Raw genomic sequence first — 16,425 nt, 5'->3', positions numbered from 1 at the left:
CCTCGGTGAGGGGCCGTGTCCGGCCGCCTCTTGAAACCGAAGGGGCGAGTCCCTGGGAATGTGACCGTGCTTGTCGTCACGCCGGATGCGACAGACCGGCCAAAGCACCACTGGGCCTCTCGGACCGCGAGTGGGCGAGGCTAGGAGTCGCCTCGTTGGTCCTTGACTCCCCCACATAGTCGGGGTTGGAGTCGTTGGCGGATCGATCCTCGACATCGTAGCCGAGGAGATCGGCAATGAGCGAGCCGTCGACGCCGGGACGGTCCAGAAGCTCCGCGAGCCGTCGAGTCGTGTCCTCTCGGAGCGTGGCCTCGGGGTCGTTCGTCGGGTCTTGGGGCTGGCTCTCGTTATCACGAGGTTGCCCTTCAAGACGGTGAGCGAGGCTCCGGAGACCGTACCTTGAGCTTGTCGCTCGAGTGTCGGCGGAGGTCGCCGGAATGTGACTCATCTCTCGAGAGTCGTAAGAGTAGTTAGAGTGTGGAATGGGAGTAAGAGCGCGCTAAGGTCGGTGGTCCCCTCCTTCTAGCGCCAAAATGTTGTCGCCATTTTTCGGACAACGATTTAGGAGCCACAGGCGGTTAGGCCCAAGGCCGGACCAAGTGGCCTCGCCTGGGCTCGTGCGTGTCGGACCTGGTTGCCCAGATCTTCCCTTGGCTGTCGATGGTGTCTGAGCTCGCCGGGGTACCTGGAAAGGATAAGAGAACCGTGAGCTAAGAAGGGAAAACAGAGGGGGGGCCTCTGTTTACCTCTCCGACGCTCAACATTAGTGGGATTGAGGTGGAGAATAGAGGGTTTAAGTGTTTAGGGGCCGAGATTTGAGAGAAACGAGCGAGAGGTGAGTTCGGCAGCGTTTCAGTCCTCAAGCATGGATTACCTGGAGAAGGTGAGGGGCGCCTGTATTTATAGGCGACCAAGGGGCCATTGGTGGGCCCCTTGGCCGAGGATAACATTGGCTCGGCGTCATTGGCATGTCCCTTGGCAGAGGATAACATAGGCTCGGCAGAGGATAGCATAGGATGGCGTCATTGGTGGGCCCCTTGGCCGAGGATAACATAGGCTCGGCCCTTGGCCGAGGATAGCATAGGGCCGAGGATAGGCTTGTGAGGCCGAGGTCGAGCTCGCGAGGACGAAGTCGAGTTCGCGAGGCCGAGGTCGAGCTCGCGAGGCCGAGGTCGAGCTCACGAGGCTGAGGTCGAACCCGCGAGGCCGAGGTCGAACCCGCGAGGCCGAGGTCGAACCCGCGAGGCCGAGGTCGAACTCGTGAGGCCGAGGTCGAGCTCTCGAGGCCGAGGTCGAACTCGCGAGGCCGAGGTCGAGCTCGCGAGGCCGAGGTCGAGCTCGGTCTTGAGCTGGGGCTATTGGTCCGGCCCTTGGCCGAGCCGGCCCATGGGCCGATCAATGGCTGGGGCAAGTTTGATCGCTGTTTTTGCCTTTGATTTGCCACGATCGGGATCGGGCCGATAACATTTCCCCTATTTGTATTTATATTTGGCAATTTATCCACATTTTTAGAGCAATCTATCCAAATTTCTATAACATAGATAATAAAGAGAACCTTTCTTCCACTTTCATCCAGAGGCTGCCACGTGGCTTCGCCAAGCGGCGACACGTGACAGCTTTTAGTTTTTTTCCTTCGTCTCTCTCTCTCTCTCTCTCTCTCTCTCTCCAACGTGCGCAAGCGCGTATATTCAACTAGTTGATATACAAATAAAACAGATTTTCTCAAAAGCCAGACGCGAGGAAAGAGAAATATTTAATTATAGTTTTTAGCATAACATATATTGAACATCATTAAGTGCATCATACACATGGCTAGATATTGGTTATGTGATGGACATTTACATTTACATCATTTCATTCACATGGAAATGTCACTTTCTATATTTAATTATTGGCTATTAAGCATTTTTTTAAAAATATCAGCCATGGTTTCGGATTTCTTAAATAATGATTGGTAGCTTTTTTTGTTTCTAAGGAAATTGATACCTGGATATTTGTGCTGAATAAATTCTTTACTTTTAGTTATTAGTTTAAATTTTTAGGATTATTATTATTCAGAAAAAATTACATTTATATTTAATTTTTTCTTTGTTTTAGTAAAAATATATAATAACTAGCCATTCCTCTAATCAAGGATGAAGTTAGAAATTCAAGTCAGAGGGTTATACAAAAAAAAAAAAACAATATTGAGAGGACGCTGATTTGTATATTTTTAGAGAAAAAATGTTTAAAAAAAAAAAAAACAACAAAAAAACTATAAAAAAAATAAAAATAAAAATAAAAATTGAGAGGGGGCTATAGGCCCCTAAACCCTAAACCCTTAGCCAGTGTTTCATTTTATTAAAATAGCCTATTAGACTTGCAGTAAATTAATCAGTTAAAATGTAAATTTAATTTAATCTTTAGTTGATTAATTTAATGTGAGCCTAGTGGACTATTTATTTTTTAATAAAATTAAACTTGATCTATTTTTAAAAAGATGATGGGCTACTAGACTATTGTCCTAATCGCCAACTGTTTTAGTTTATTAGGTGCAAGTTAAATGCTTTGATTTATATATAAGTTAATATTATTTAACGTAAATTATCACGGTTCAAAAAATATTTAATTTTGAAATTATGAATTTGTTGTCTTTTAGTAGGAGCAAATTAAATGTGCAGGTACCCGTTTTTCTCGATTATCATAAGATATTTAATTAAAATTAATTTTTGATGAGGCAAAAATTGACGAATTAGAAGATTTTACTATTATTTGGTTTACATGCAATCATAAGATCCTCCTCTAAAGTCTAAACTGACTTATGTGAGTTTTAAGTGTTGATCGCTTTTCATCATTAACAATAGGCACATACCATACTTATTTATACCTTCAACCTCAAAGATTTCTCTCAGGATTTAAAATCGATGCATTGAGAGTAATTAAGTATTCCACATGTACAAAAATGATTGACTAGACCAGTTGATTGAACTCGTCTGAACTAAATAACTGTAGCCATGAGAGTATCTTATAATTCCTACTTCTCATATTCCCTGTATTTATTACAAATCATAGTTATATTTACAAAAACATTTTACAAATTTTACAAATATATGTTTTTTCAAATGACTAAAAAAGACTGAGATTATTCAGAAAAATAAATAAAACAAAAGCTAAGAACCTTCCAAAATTAACCCAAACAAACACTATATGTCCTTATCTCCTTCCACATAATCAACATAATCAACGCTATTGTTCTTCTTTACCATCGTGCTACATATGCACACCTAGAGCAATTGAACTAAAAAAATTGAAAAGCTAAATTATTCCCTCCTATTAATTATTAATGTTGAACTTCTCCCTCCATTTAGACATTATTGTTTGTGCCAAATTAGAATCAATTTGGTCAAAACTCGTGAAACTTAACCCGCAAGGGATCAAGCGAAACGTTGCGCTCCACTTGATGTCTCGAGAACAATTAATTAGCCAAGCTTGCCTTGATAAAAGTCATCTAAGTTCCGTATTTGCGAGCTAACCTTTACGAAGGTCAGCTCGCTCAACAAATCATTTAACTATCTCCCCGAAGACTCAGACAACGCATAATAACTGTAGCACAAATCCTTCAACCGTTCTAGTCAGACTGGATTAGAAGGCGACATGTGGACCCTAAAAGACCCACAAGATTCGAATTCGACCTGTGACCTAGCCTTAGAAGATCGGAGATCGCCAACAGTCTTATCAGACCGTAATGCGCGAGGTCTTTGCGATCTCGTCGAAATGCAACATACTTGAATCTTGCTATTATGTGAGTGGGCTCTGTAACTTATTACACATACTAGATGTGTTCTAGCAACATGAACATGTTGTCGCACGAAAATGAACAACGATTAAATACCTCGGGCGGTTCGATCCAAGGCCGGAGCAAGTGACCGCGCCCGAGCCAAAAATGGGAGCTCGTAGACCGAGCTGCACCCTCCAGACCCTGAGGTGTGTTTTGGGGGGTGTGACCGTGCCAAAGGTTGGATGCCTACGTACCCTTTAGTCGGGATCAGGTCAGAACGTAGTTCAGTTTGAATGTTGGGGGCTATCATGGGCTCGGAGGCTTGAGAATCCAAGGCTTTAGAGTCGGACCCGGCTCATAGCATCTAGTGAAGACTTTAGAGGGGTCGCTTGCCTCGAGCTCGGAGTTCTAGCTCAAGGGCCAAGAAGCAGGAGAACAGTATGTACTGCGGAAGCTCGGGTCGCAGAAAAGGAGCGCACTCCATCTCTTGGAGGGGGATCCTTGTATTTCTGAGCCGAGGGAGGAGGAGCGTGCGCTCTTGGATTGTCACAAGAGCACGGGAGAGGAGAGAATTCTCGCGTGGGAGAGAAGTGTTGTGTGAATTTCCCAAATGAGAAAATGGATTGTCTTTCCCTCCCCCTAGGGGGGGGGGGGGGGGGGGGGTATTTATAGTGTTGGAGGAGGCCTTGGGCCGCCCCCCTTGAGGCCCACCACGTGGCCGGGAGAGCGCAGGGCGCGTCGTCTGGACGGGCGCGGGGCGCGCAGGGTGTGAGACCTGGCCGGGCGCGGTCTGCCCGGCAGCAGGCGTGCCCGGCCGAGGCAGCAGGGGCACTCGGCCGAGGTGGCAGGAGCGCTGGGCCGGGGCACCAGGGGCGCCCGACCGAGGCGGCAGAGGCGCTCGGCCGGGACAGCGGGGGCACTCGGCAGAGGCGGCAGGAGCACCCGGCCGAGGCAGCAGGAGCGCTCGGCCGGGGCGGCAGGGGCGCCCGGTCGAGGCAACAGAGGCGCTCGACTGGGGCAGCAGAGGCGCTCGGCCGGGGCAGCAGGGACGCCCGGCCGAGGAAGCAGAGGCGCTCAGCCGGGGCAGCAGGGACGCCCGGTCGAGGCAGTAGGCGTGCTCGGCCAGGTGGCTAGAGCGCGCGCGGGCTGGTGAGGCCGGGGCACGGGAGCGCGCGCGGGCCAGGTGCGCTAGGGCGCGCGCTCAGACCCACTGGGCCGGGGGCGCGGGTGCGCAGGGCCTCTGTTGGGCCGTGGGGGGGGGGGGGCGGAGGGGGGGTATTTATAGTGTTGGAGGAGGCCTTGGGCCGCCCCCCTTGAGGCCCACCACGTGGCCGGGAGCGGGGCGCGCTAGGCACAACGGCCGGGAGAGGGCAGGGCGCGTCGTCTGGACGGGCGCGCGGCGCGCAGGGTGTGAGACCTGGCCGGGCGCGGTGTGCCCAATAGCAGGCGTGCCTGGCCGAGGCAGCAGGGGCACTCGGCCGAGGTGGCAGGAGCGCTGGGCCGGGGCAGCAGGGGCGCCCGACCGAGGCGGCAGAGGCGCTCGGCCGGGGCGGCGGGGGCACCCGGCAGAGGCGGTAGGAGCACCCGGCCGACGCAACAGGAGCGCTCGGCCGGGGCGGCAGGGGCGCCCAGTCGAGGCAACAGAGGCGCTCCACTGGGGCAGCAGAGGCGCTCGGTCGGGGCAACAGGGACGCCCGGCCGAGGCAGCAGAGGCGCTCAGCCGGGGCAGCACGGACTCCCGGTCGAGGCAGTAGGCGTGCTCGGCCGGGTGGCTGGAGCGCGCGCGGGCCGGTGCGGCCGGGGCGCGGGAGCGCGCGCGGGCCAGGTGCGCTAGGGCGCGCGCTCAGACCCACTGGGCCGGGGGCGCGGGTGCGCAGGGCCTCTGTTGGGCCGTGGGGGGGGGGGGGGGGGCGGAGGGGGGGTATTTATAGTGTTGGAGGAGGCCTTGGGCCGCCCCCCTTGAGGCCCACCACGTGGCCGGGAGCGGGGCGCGCTAGGCACAACGCCCGGGAGAGGGCAGGGCGCGTCGTCTGGACGGGCGCGCGGCGCGCAGGGTGTGAGACCTGGCCGGGCGCGGTGTGCCCGGTAGCAGGCGTGCCCGGCCGAGGCAGCAGGGGCACTCGGCCGAGGTGGCAGGAGCGCTGGGCCGGGGCAGCAGGGGCGCCCGACCGAGGCGGCAGAGGCGCTCGGCCGGGGCGGCGGGGGCACCCGGCAGAGGCGGTAGGAGCACCCGGCCGAGGCAGCAGGAGCGCTCGGCCGGGGCGGCAGGGGCGCCCAGTCGAGGCAACAGAGGCGCTCGACTGGGGCAGCAGAGGCGCTCGGTCGGGGCAGCAGGGACGCCCGGCCGAGGCAGCAGAGGCGCTCAGCCGGGGCAGCAGGGACTCCCGGTCGAGGCAGTAGGCGTGCTCGGCCGGGTGGCTGGAGCGCGCGCGGGCCGGTGCGGCCGGGGCGCGGGAGCGCGCGCGGGCCAGGTGCGCTAGGGCGCGCGCTCAGACCCACTGGGCCGGGGGCGCGGGTGCGCAGGGCCTCTGTTGGGCCGTGGGGGGGGAGGGGGGTATTTATAGTGTTGGAGGAGGCCTTGGGCCGCCCCCCTTGAGGCCCACCACGTGGCCGGGAGCAGGGCGCGCGAGGCACAACGCCCGGGAGAGCGCAGGGCGCGTCGTCTGGACGGGCGCGGGGCGCGCAGGGTGTGACACGTGGCCGGGCGCGGTGTGCCCGACAGCAGGCGTGCCCGGCCGAGGCAGCAGGGGCACTCGACCGAGGTGGCAGGAGCGCTGGGCCGGGGCAGCAGGGGCGCCCGACCGAGACGGCAGAGGCGCTCGGCCGGGGCGGCGGGGGCACCCGGCAGAGGCGGCAGGAGCACCCGGCCGAGGCAGCAGGAGCGCTCGGCCGGGGCTGCAGGGGCGCCCGGTCGAGGCAACAGAGGCGCTCGACTGGGGCAGCAGAGGCACTCGGCCGGGGCAGCAGGGACGCCCGGCCGAGGCAGCAGAGGCGCTCAGCCGGGGCAGCGGGGACGCCCGGTCGAGGCAGTAGGCGTGCTCGGCCGGGTGGCTGGAGCGCGCGCGGGCCGGTGCGGCCGGGGCGCGGGAGCGCGCGCGGGCCAGGTGCGCTAGGGCGCGCGCTCAGACCCACTGGGCCGGGGGCGCGGGTGCGCGTGCGCAGGGCCTCTGTTGGGCCGTGGATGCGTCAGGGCGCTCGGTTCTGGTGGGCCGGGGCCCGTTGGGCTTCCGGCCGGCTAAGCCTGGCCGGTCTTGAATTGTTTTTGAATTTCTGGTATCCCGAAAACGACCGGTAACATTAGTCCCCCAAGTTTACGGCTCGCGGGACGCAAGTCGTGAACTTTAGAAAAAGAGAGGGCGTTGAGGTCATTTGCCTTTGGTTGTGTGTGAACGCAACACACACACATTATTTTTTTTAGTGACCGGACCTGGGGGGTCAGACTGGGCCGACTGGGCAGCAAGGCCCGCGCGTGGCCTGGCGCCGGCATGCGGGCCGGGCCTTGTGTCGCGCGCGCAGAGGGGGGGGGGGGGGGAAGGAGCAGGGTTTGCTCCTTCCTCTCCTATAAATAGGAGAACTCCCTCCTTTTCTATTCACACTTGGTAGCCTTTGGGTAATTGAAAAATTCATTTGAGTTTGAAATTTCCCTCTGGGTAGCCGACTTTTTTACCCTTTTTCAATGGGGAGTGAGCTTTTTTCCCATGTTGACGATCCGAAGGTTGACTCTTCCTGCCCTCTCCAAGATTTTGGGGGGGCGGCCAAGGGTCCCTTTGAGGAACTCGACGGGGTTCCCATTTTTGCTGAGGAAGACTCTGATGCGGCCGACAAATGGCTCGCAGAGTTGGAGACTGACGCCGCGGCGGTAGCCGAGCTGGCGGGGCTCGGGAGTGGCCTACCTACCAGGTGCGGCCCCGAAGGGGAGGACGAAGGGTCCAAGGACTCGCGTTCGTCGCGGCTAGTGATCAACCTGGTTTCCCACGAGGCGTCCTTTGACGCCCCCTCGCTTGCGCAGTGAGGTGAAGCGATGGTGTTCGCTGGGCTTCCCCGGGCGTCTAACTTAGATGCCTCGGGTGCTGAGCTTGCGATAGTGCCGTCCGAATCTTTCCTGGACGAGATTTACTCCGACGACCCCCTAGGGTCGGGCTCGGAAGGCCCCGAAGAGGATTTGGAGGCTCCTCCCGCGAGGGGGAAGGAGAAACGTAACGGAAAAGTGCCGGAGACGGCCTGGTCGGCTTTCGAGTCCGTGGAGGCCTCGGGCTACACCTATGCCAGGTCTCTGGAGAGGACTCGCATGTACGGAGTAGGCGACGCTGTTGCCCCCGTCGGTTTAGACTGTAGGGGGATCGATACTACGAGCACGCTCTCCTCCCGATTCTTTAGCAGGCTCTGGGAGACGTATAACATCCCTCCCTCGGTGGGGCTGCTGAGACCTGCCCCCGAGGACAGGCCCTCTCGTCCAAGGGACGGGTACGCGGCCGTGACGATCGGGAGTCTTGTCTGCGGGTTGCGCCTCCCGTTCCCGACGATCGTCCAACAGATTTTGGCCCGACTAGGGGTCCATGCATGTCAAATGAGCCCGGCGTTCTATCGCATGTTGGCTACATGCTTCATGGAGTGGCATTGTCAGATGCAGCGTGCCATGACCGTGGATGACTTCCGCAATCTGGTTGCTGTCTTCCCGACGCCAGGGCAGCCGGGGTTTCACATGCCCCGTGCCCGGGGCAACGTGAGGTTGGTCGAGGACAGTGACCCGCCTAGCCGTCGGGCGTGGGTGTGGGTCTCATCGGTCGCCTTTGGTGAGGCGCCCCTTCGCTTTGGTCGTTTGGCCGACTTCCCAACGGATGAGGGGGCAGCGGAGCTCCCCTTTGTGAGAGAGATATCGGGGATGTCGGAAGCCCGCAAGGCTGGCGAGCGGTTCCGTTCTCCCGAGCTGATGGCGCTTACCGGGTGGTTCCCGCCCTTTGCTCCGGGCACCGAGGAGGCGCACCGGGCGAGCAGGCCCCCGAGTCCCGTGGCTCATCCAGTCGCTCCTGCTTTTCGAGGTAGTTTTACGGTTTTATAAATTCTTTGTTCGACAGGAACCCGACGTTTTGTTGTTTTGTCTTATGTAGCTGCAAAGAGGCGGGTTAGGAGACTAGCTTCCGCCATCTCGAGGAGTCCCCATTGTCCTGGTGGAAGGGCGTAGTGTCGAAGAGCGACATTGCCTTCTTTCAGGCAGGGGTTACCGACGTTCGGAGGGTCAGTATTTCTATTCATTCTGTTGTAGGCATAGGTTTAGTCTTAACCCTCGCTTTTTGTCGTCGCAGGCGTACGTGAGGGCTGTGCGGAGCGACAGGATTTTGCACGACTTCATCCGGCGCTTAGGGGCAGCCCAGGAGGAGCTTGCTCGGACGAGGGCTAGGCTGGCTCAGGTCGAGCGAGGTTCGCACCCGGGGGCGGAGACCGAGACACTTCGAGACCAGCTTCGTGAGACCAAGGTGGTACTCCAAATCGCACGGGATCAGCGCGATGGAGCCCAAATGTCTGTGTCCAAGATGGCGGGGGAGCTGACCGAAGAACGGCGAGCTTGCGAGGTGGCGTCTCGATCAACGGATATTTTTCGCACTGAGGTTACCGACCTCCGGAGACAGCTGGATGCCCGATCCGATGCTTTGGAGACGTCGTACCGACAACTCACTTCGAGCGAAGCGGGGCGTGTTCAAGCGGAGCCTGAGCGTAACTCTCTGGCGAAGGAGAACGCTCGTCTCATGTCCCAGCTTGCTGAAGCGGAGCGAAGAGCGTCCGACTTGCAGGATGACTACGACATAGGGACCGAGGAGGCCCGTCGTGGCGGAGCGGTGGAATGTCGCGATGCGACCGCAACCGAGAACGAGGCCCGGGGGGTCACTTTTGACTTCTTCGACACCTTGTTTCTCCTACTAGATGAGGGTGCTGCGTGAGCGATGTGGCTTCTTTATAGCGCATATGTTTCGCGCTTTGCTTTCTTTTTCCTTTTTTCAGGATTTTATTTATTTCCCACGCACTTTTTCATTCAGCACGTGTTCATCGGATTCAGAGCAGTGGCTCTTTTTGTTTATGAGATACTTTGTCGCTTTCATGTTGAATGCTTATCTCATTAACCCGACGTCTTTTTGGGTTCGCTCACCCTGGAGCAAGTGAACGCGGGTTGCGCCGGGTTAGGCCGGCGTCTTTTGGGCTCGCTTGCCCTGGAGCAAGCGAACGCGGGTTGCGTCGGGTTAGGCCGGCATCTTTTTGGGTTCGCTCACCCTGGAGCAAGCGAACGCGGGTTGCGCCGGGTTAGGCCGGCGTGTTTTGGGCTCGCTTGCCCTGGAGCAAGCGAACGCGGGTTGCGTCGGGTTAGGCCGGCGTCTTTTTGGGTTCGCTCACCCTGGAGCAAGCGAACGCGGGTTGCGCCGGGTTAGGCCGGCGTCTTTTGGGCTCGCTTGCCTTGGAGCAAGCGAACGCGCGTGTGTCGGGTTAGGCCGACGTCTTTTACTTAAAACCTGTTGCGCTGGGTTAGGCCGGAGTCTTTGGTGCTCGTGCCCTGGGGCTAGTGAACATTCGTATGGCTCAAATTTGGCCTTTTTTAGGGTTTGAGGCAGCGCCTTTACGCGACTTACATGCGTCCCGGGAGACGTCTTTCACCTGCGCCTTTACGCGTCTTACGGCACGCCGGGAAGGCCGACGTTTTACTCGAACCCGTATGCGCGAAGGACCGTCGGGGTCCGAGCTTCCTAAGTCAGTATCTCCGTGGGGGACTTAGGCCTGGGTAAAAGCGTTTGTGCTGTTGAGCGACCGAACTTATGTGTTGCGCCGGGCTGAGCCGGTGTCTTTGAGCTCGTGCTGTTGAGCGATCGAGCATATGTGTTGCGCCGGGTTAGGCCGACGTCTTTTCTCAAACCCGTATGCTTGATGAGCCGTCGGGGTTCGAGCTTCTTAAGCCTCTACATCCCATGAGTGGGGGGCTTAAGGTTTTTTTTTCTGCCGTGAATTCTTGAGTGTACGTCGCAGGACCCATAGCCCCCCAAGTTTTTAGTTTACAGGTCGTGCCGTGATGACTAAAAACTTTAATAAAGTGGGTAAAAAGACCGCAAGCTTTATTTTTAATAATATTTTTTTGCTAACAGGGAACATCCTCAAACAGTGGCACATGGGCCTTATTGAATAAGGGAAATCAGAGCAATAAGGGGGGACTTAGTCACTGGTGGTACTGCCTCAAGTGTTCGGCGTTCCACGGGTGCCGGATTGGAGTTCCGTCCGTGTGCTCGATGTAGTAGGTTCTGTCGTGTATGACTTGTCGAACTCTATATGATCCTTCCCAATTCGGGCCCAAGACCCCGGCGCCTTGTACTTGGGTGTTCTGGAACACGCGCCTGAGTACGAGGCTGCCGACGGTGAAGATCTGCCTTTTGACTTTGGCGTTGTAGTATCTCTCAACCTTTCGCTTTTGTGCAGCGAGTCTGGTGAGGGCCTCGGATCTTTTCTCGTCGATTAGATCCAATTCGAGGCGTATGGCTTCGTCATTTTCTTTTTCGTCGAAAGTGTCGACCCGATAGGTGGGGACCTCTGTTTCCACGGGGACCACAGCCTCAATCCCAAAAGCTAGGGAGAAAAGGGTCTCTCCGGTGGCGTTTCGAACGGTCGTTCTGTAGGTCCACAGGATGAAAGGTAGTTCCTCAGCCCAGGCGCCTTTTTTGGCTTCGAGCTTTTTTTTAGGTTGCTTTTAATCGTCTTGTTGACGGCTTCCACTTGGCCATTAGCCTGTGGGTGTCGCGGGGATGAGAATGTCTTGCTTATCCCTAGTTGGTCGCAGATTTCTCTAACCCTAGCATTGTCAAATTGCGCGCCATTGTCGGTCACAATTGACGCGGGGATGCCATGGTGGCATATAATGGACTTCCAGATGAAGTTCGTAGTGTTGGCCTCGGTGATCCTGGCCAGAGGCTCGGCTTCGACCCACTTAGTGAAGTAGTCGATAGCGACGATGGCGTACTCGTATTGTCTCGGAGCTTTGGAAAGCTTGCCGATAATGTCTACGCCCCATTTTGCAAAGGGGCGTGGGACGACGGTGCTACCCAGGGGAGATGGCGGCTGTCGTGGAACGTTAGAGAAACGCTGACACTTGTCGCACTTTCTCGCCCAATCGTAGGCGTCTCTTTTCATCGTCGGCCAGAAATAGCCTTGTCGAAGCGCTTTGAGCGCGAGGGACCTCCCAGCGGAGTGGTTCCCGCAGAGGCCTTCGTGAATTTCGCGGATGACCTTGGTCGACTCGACGCTATTGAGGCATCGGAGCAGCGGGGTTGAGTACCCGCACTTGTATAAGGCTTCGCCTCTCAACACGTATTTAGACGCGAGGGCTCTCAGCCTTTCGGCTTCTTTGCGGTCTTCGGGAAGTGCCCCTCTTCGCAAGAAGTCCGTAAGCGGAGTCTTCCAAGTCAGATGAACGGCGCTCTCAATCGTTCCATCTTCGTCACGTGAGACGGATGGTCGCGAGAGAGACTTGATTGGGATAGTTCCCAACCCGTCTTCGGTGATACCGGATCCGAGGCGAGCTAAAGTGTCAGCCTCGGAGTTCTCTTCTCGTGGGATCTGGATGATCTCGAACCAGGAGAAAGCATCTAACTTGGCATTTGTCTTTGCCAAGTAGGCGATCATGTTAGGTTCTTTGGCAACGTAGTCGCCTTTAACCTGATTTACGATCAACTGCGAGTCACAGTGTATTCGTAAATTCTGTACGTTGAGCTTTTGAGCGAGCTCTAGCCCTACGATGAGGGCTTCGTACTCGGCCTCATTGTTGGAGGCCTGGAATCCGTAGTAGTGGAAGGCGTAGCGTAACTTTTCCCGGTCGGGATTTGTTAAAATCACGCCAGCGCCTGCTCCCTGGGCATTAGATGCTCTGTCTACGTGTAGTTCCAAGATGGGACCCGTAGGGTCGACCTTTCTCTTTCAAGCCGACAGGTCGTCGGTCGAGTCGTCTTCTGCTCTTCCCATGTCGGGAGTGTAGGAGAATTCTGCCACAAAATTGGCTAGGGCTTGAGCCTTTATTGCCGGTCTCGGGTGAAACTCAATCCCGTACTCGCTCAATTCTTAGGACCAGATCGCCATGCGAGTCGATGTTCCCTTTTGAAGAGCCTTACCGATGGGGTGTCCGGTTCGGGCAACAATTGGGTGAGCCTAGAAGTAGGGGCGTAGCTTTTTGGCGGCTACGAGGAGAGCGAGAGAGAGTTTCTCTATCTCTGTGTAACGTGTTTCGGCGTCAAGTAAGGCTTTGCTCACGTAGAAGATAGGCCATTGAGCCTTATCCTCTTCACGGATCAGTACAGCGCTTACAGCTCGTTCGGAGACGGCGAGGTAGACGTAGAGCGTCTCGCCATCTTTTGGCTTGGAGAGGAACGGAGGTGTCCCGAAGTAGGCCTTCATTTCTTGAAAGCCTTCTCGCACTCGTCCGTCCATTCAAAGCCGTCCGTCTTCTTTATTGCTTTGAAGAACGGTTGACACTTGTCGGTTGCCTTGGCCACAAAACGTGAGAGGGCGGCAATCCGACCGGTCAGACTTTGGACTTATTCGGATGAAACCAGCGGAGAGAAGCTTTTCGACTTCTTCGTTTATCGCTAGGTATCGTTCAGGGTTGAACGCGCGTCTAGCTTGTACCTTCTCGACGATAGTTTTATCGTCATTCAACCGGTGCACAATCACATCGGGGTCTATAACAGGCATGTATGCATGTGTCCACCCAAAGACATCCTTAAGCTCCCGAAGGAAGGACGCGAGTTGAGTTTTGATGGCGAGAGGGAGTTGTGCACCAATCTTCACTACCTGGTCAGGTTTAGTTTCGTCGAGAACGATCGAAGTGAGATCATCGGGGGTGTCAACTTTCAACCTCTCGATATCGTCACGGGGGTCTAGTTCCCCGAGTTGCCGTGCGTCTCTTTGATCACACGAGTAGTCGTCTTCTAGTTGGTAGATTGTGTTAACCCTTTTTTCAGCGGGCTTGCCGTCCACGCCTTGGACATAGCATATCCTCGCTTGGGTTTGACCACTAGCCATGACGCCGATCCCCTCCTCGGTGGGGAATTTCACCAGTAGGTGATATGTGAATGTGATGGCCCTTAGTCTGCTCAACGTGGGTCGCACAATGATAACATTGTAGGGCGACTCCTGGTCAACCACAAGGAAAGGGACCATGTGAACGACTTCGATACCTCCGGTAGTTCCGAAGGTGACTGGTAAATCAATGATTCCTTCAGTCATGACCTTTTCTCCCATGAACCCAAACAGAGGTGTCTGAGTTGGGACAGGGCGGAGCCCCCCAAGCTTCATGCGCTCTAGGGTGGTCTTAAAGATTATATCGGCTGCGCTGCCGTTATCAATAAGAACTCTTTTTACCAAGTTGTTGGCCACCTGGGCCATAAGGACTATAGCGTCATTATGTGGGTGCACAACTCGCTTGGCCTCTTCATTGGTGAATTGTATCGTCTCGTGAGGTACGGACGGAGGTTCCTCATGGGTGAGGTTAACTTGCCCGGCAAGGCCTTCTTGAGAGGCATCTCTGAGGAGCTTTTTCCTTTGCCGGGCCGAGTTCCCGTCTTGCAAGCCACCTAGGATGGTGGTGACGACGTGGAGTTGCGCATCGGCCGTAGCCGCGACCGCGGTGCGGTCGGTGTTGGCGTTGGTCCCTCCACCTTTCTCAGGCTGTGGCATGTTGTCGGCGGGGGCTGCAGCTCTTACCATGCGAAGGACAAACTCTTTGAGTTCTCCTTTTTGGATTAATGTCTCAATTTGCCTCCTAAGATGGAAGCATTGAGCGGTCGTGTGACCGTAATCCCGGTGGAACTCACAATAACGGGACCGGTCGCGAGATGCGAGGCCACCTTTCATCGGAGTCGGAGAGGTGAACTTGTCACGCGCCACAGCGTAGATTTGCTCTACCGGGACGTTCAAAGGGGTGTAACTTGAATAGTCTCGAAAGTTGCTCGCAAGACGCGGCTTTTGAGACATAGGGGGTCGGCTATCGGAAGCTTGCACTAGGACAAAATACGTTTTTCGGTGCGACGAATGTTGCACCCAATGCTCAAAATGTCGCACCTAAAAGCTTATTAGGTGCGACAGCGTCGCACCGGATAACCCGTCGCAGAAGGTATTGGGTGTGACATGTCGCACCTAATAATTACCCCTTTAGGTGCGACACTTTCAGGTGCGACTTACTGCACCTAATGCCCAAGTTATATTCCTGCCAAATTTTATAAAATTGGCGGGTAAATCCATATCGGGTGCGACATTGTCGCACCGAATACGTTACTGCCATGATATTCGGTGCGACAATGTCGCACCGAATACGTTTTTTATATTAAAAAAATACAAAATTAAAAAAGTAAATTAAAATTCATTTAAAATTAAATAAAAATTAATTAACAAAATTCTAAATGAATTAGAAATAATATTCTGAAAATAGAATTCTTAATTAAAAATACAAATTCTTTCCAAAAAAAGCGAAAAAAATGAATTCCTAATTTTGTTTCCTATAAAACTTATCGATAGTAGAATTTCCTCTACCGAATAAGTTGCCAGAACTTCGAGAACCGCTTTCGCGTCCTCGTCCACCGCTGCCTGACGCGCTGCCTCTCGTTCCGCCGCTTCCGTAAGGACGGTCTCGCAAGTAATCCATAGAACCAGGCATAGAACCCGGCGTGGAACCTGGCGCCTGCTGATCCGTCCCACCTGGTTGCGATGCGGGGAGAGGTTGAGGAGTCGTGGGAGGCTGGTTGTGCTGCTGGCTGAGGAAGGCGATCTGTTGCCGCATCACTTGCAGCTCGGCTTGTTGGGCATCCATCTGAGCTCACATCTCGGCAACCAATGGATCGGTCTGAGATGACGAACTTGACGAGCCTCCATCTAGCGTTTGGGCAACACCCAACGATGACCTTGGGATCGAAGGCCCTAAACCGACTTCCCAGTGTCTGCGCACTCCCAAAACATCGCGCATCGCGTACATCTCGCATCTTCTTGGGAGATCACGACGTTTTGCTCCTCCGCTTGCCGCAAAATATCTATCGTCTGGGCGGTGACTTGATCCTTCAAAATAAAACCACAAAAAACTTATCAGATAAGAAGAAATAAAGTAATTAAATATAGTAAATAAAAAAAAAAATTAACTTACGTATTGCGTCTTCGCGAAGTCCGTCGTCCACGATCCCTTAGCGTCATGGTGTTTTTCTGACCATATCGCTAAAGCCGAGCCTATACTCCCATCTTCCCTTCGCTGTAATTTTTCAACATTAAAATATGAATCACATATATATTGCATATTAATACTAAGAGACTTACGTTCCTCGAGCGATGACCAAAAAAACTAAGCGACCCTTGTCTCGCCTTCGTCTTCTTCATCTTCGAATTTTCCCGGTTGCGGAGAGATTTCGCCTGCAAGACATAAATTTGTTAAGTTTAATTTTAAGAAATCCGAATAACCATCGAAAGTTCAACTCATACCTTATGCTCCGGCGAGTCGAACGTCTCTATTGCTTTCAACCAGGCTTCCTTGTTGTAGCCTTCGGGAGTTTCATTTTTAGCGAGATCCTTACTCCCACAAAATGTCTTGAAGAAGAGCTGTGACAACCCGCTAGAAGTGTCTAGGGGCTTGTTGAAATCATATTCACATGTTCCTCACTTCATAT

The sequence above is a fragment of the Urtica dioica genome, chromosome 3 (assembly GCF_054948205.1).
Source record: "Urtica dioica subsp. dioica isolate 48M chromosome 3, U.dioica_male_clone48M_v1_H2, whole genome shotgun sequence".
NCBI classification, from domain to species: domain Eukaryota; kingdom Viridiplantae; phylum Streptophyta; class Magnoliopsida; order Rosales; family Urticaceae; genus Urtica; species Urtica dioica.
Note: the sequence above shows the minus strand (reverse complement) of the source record.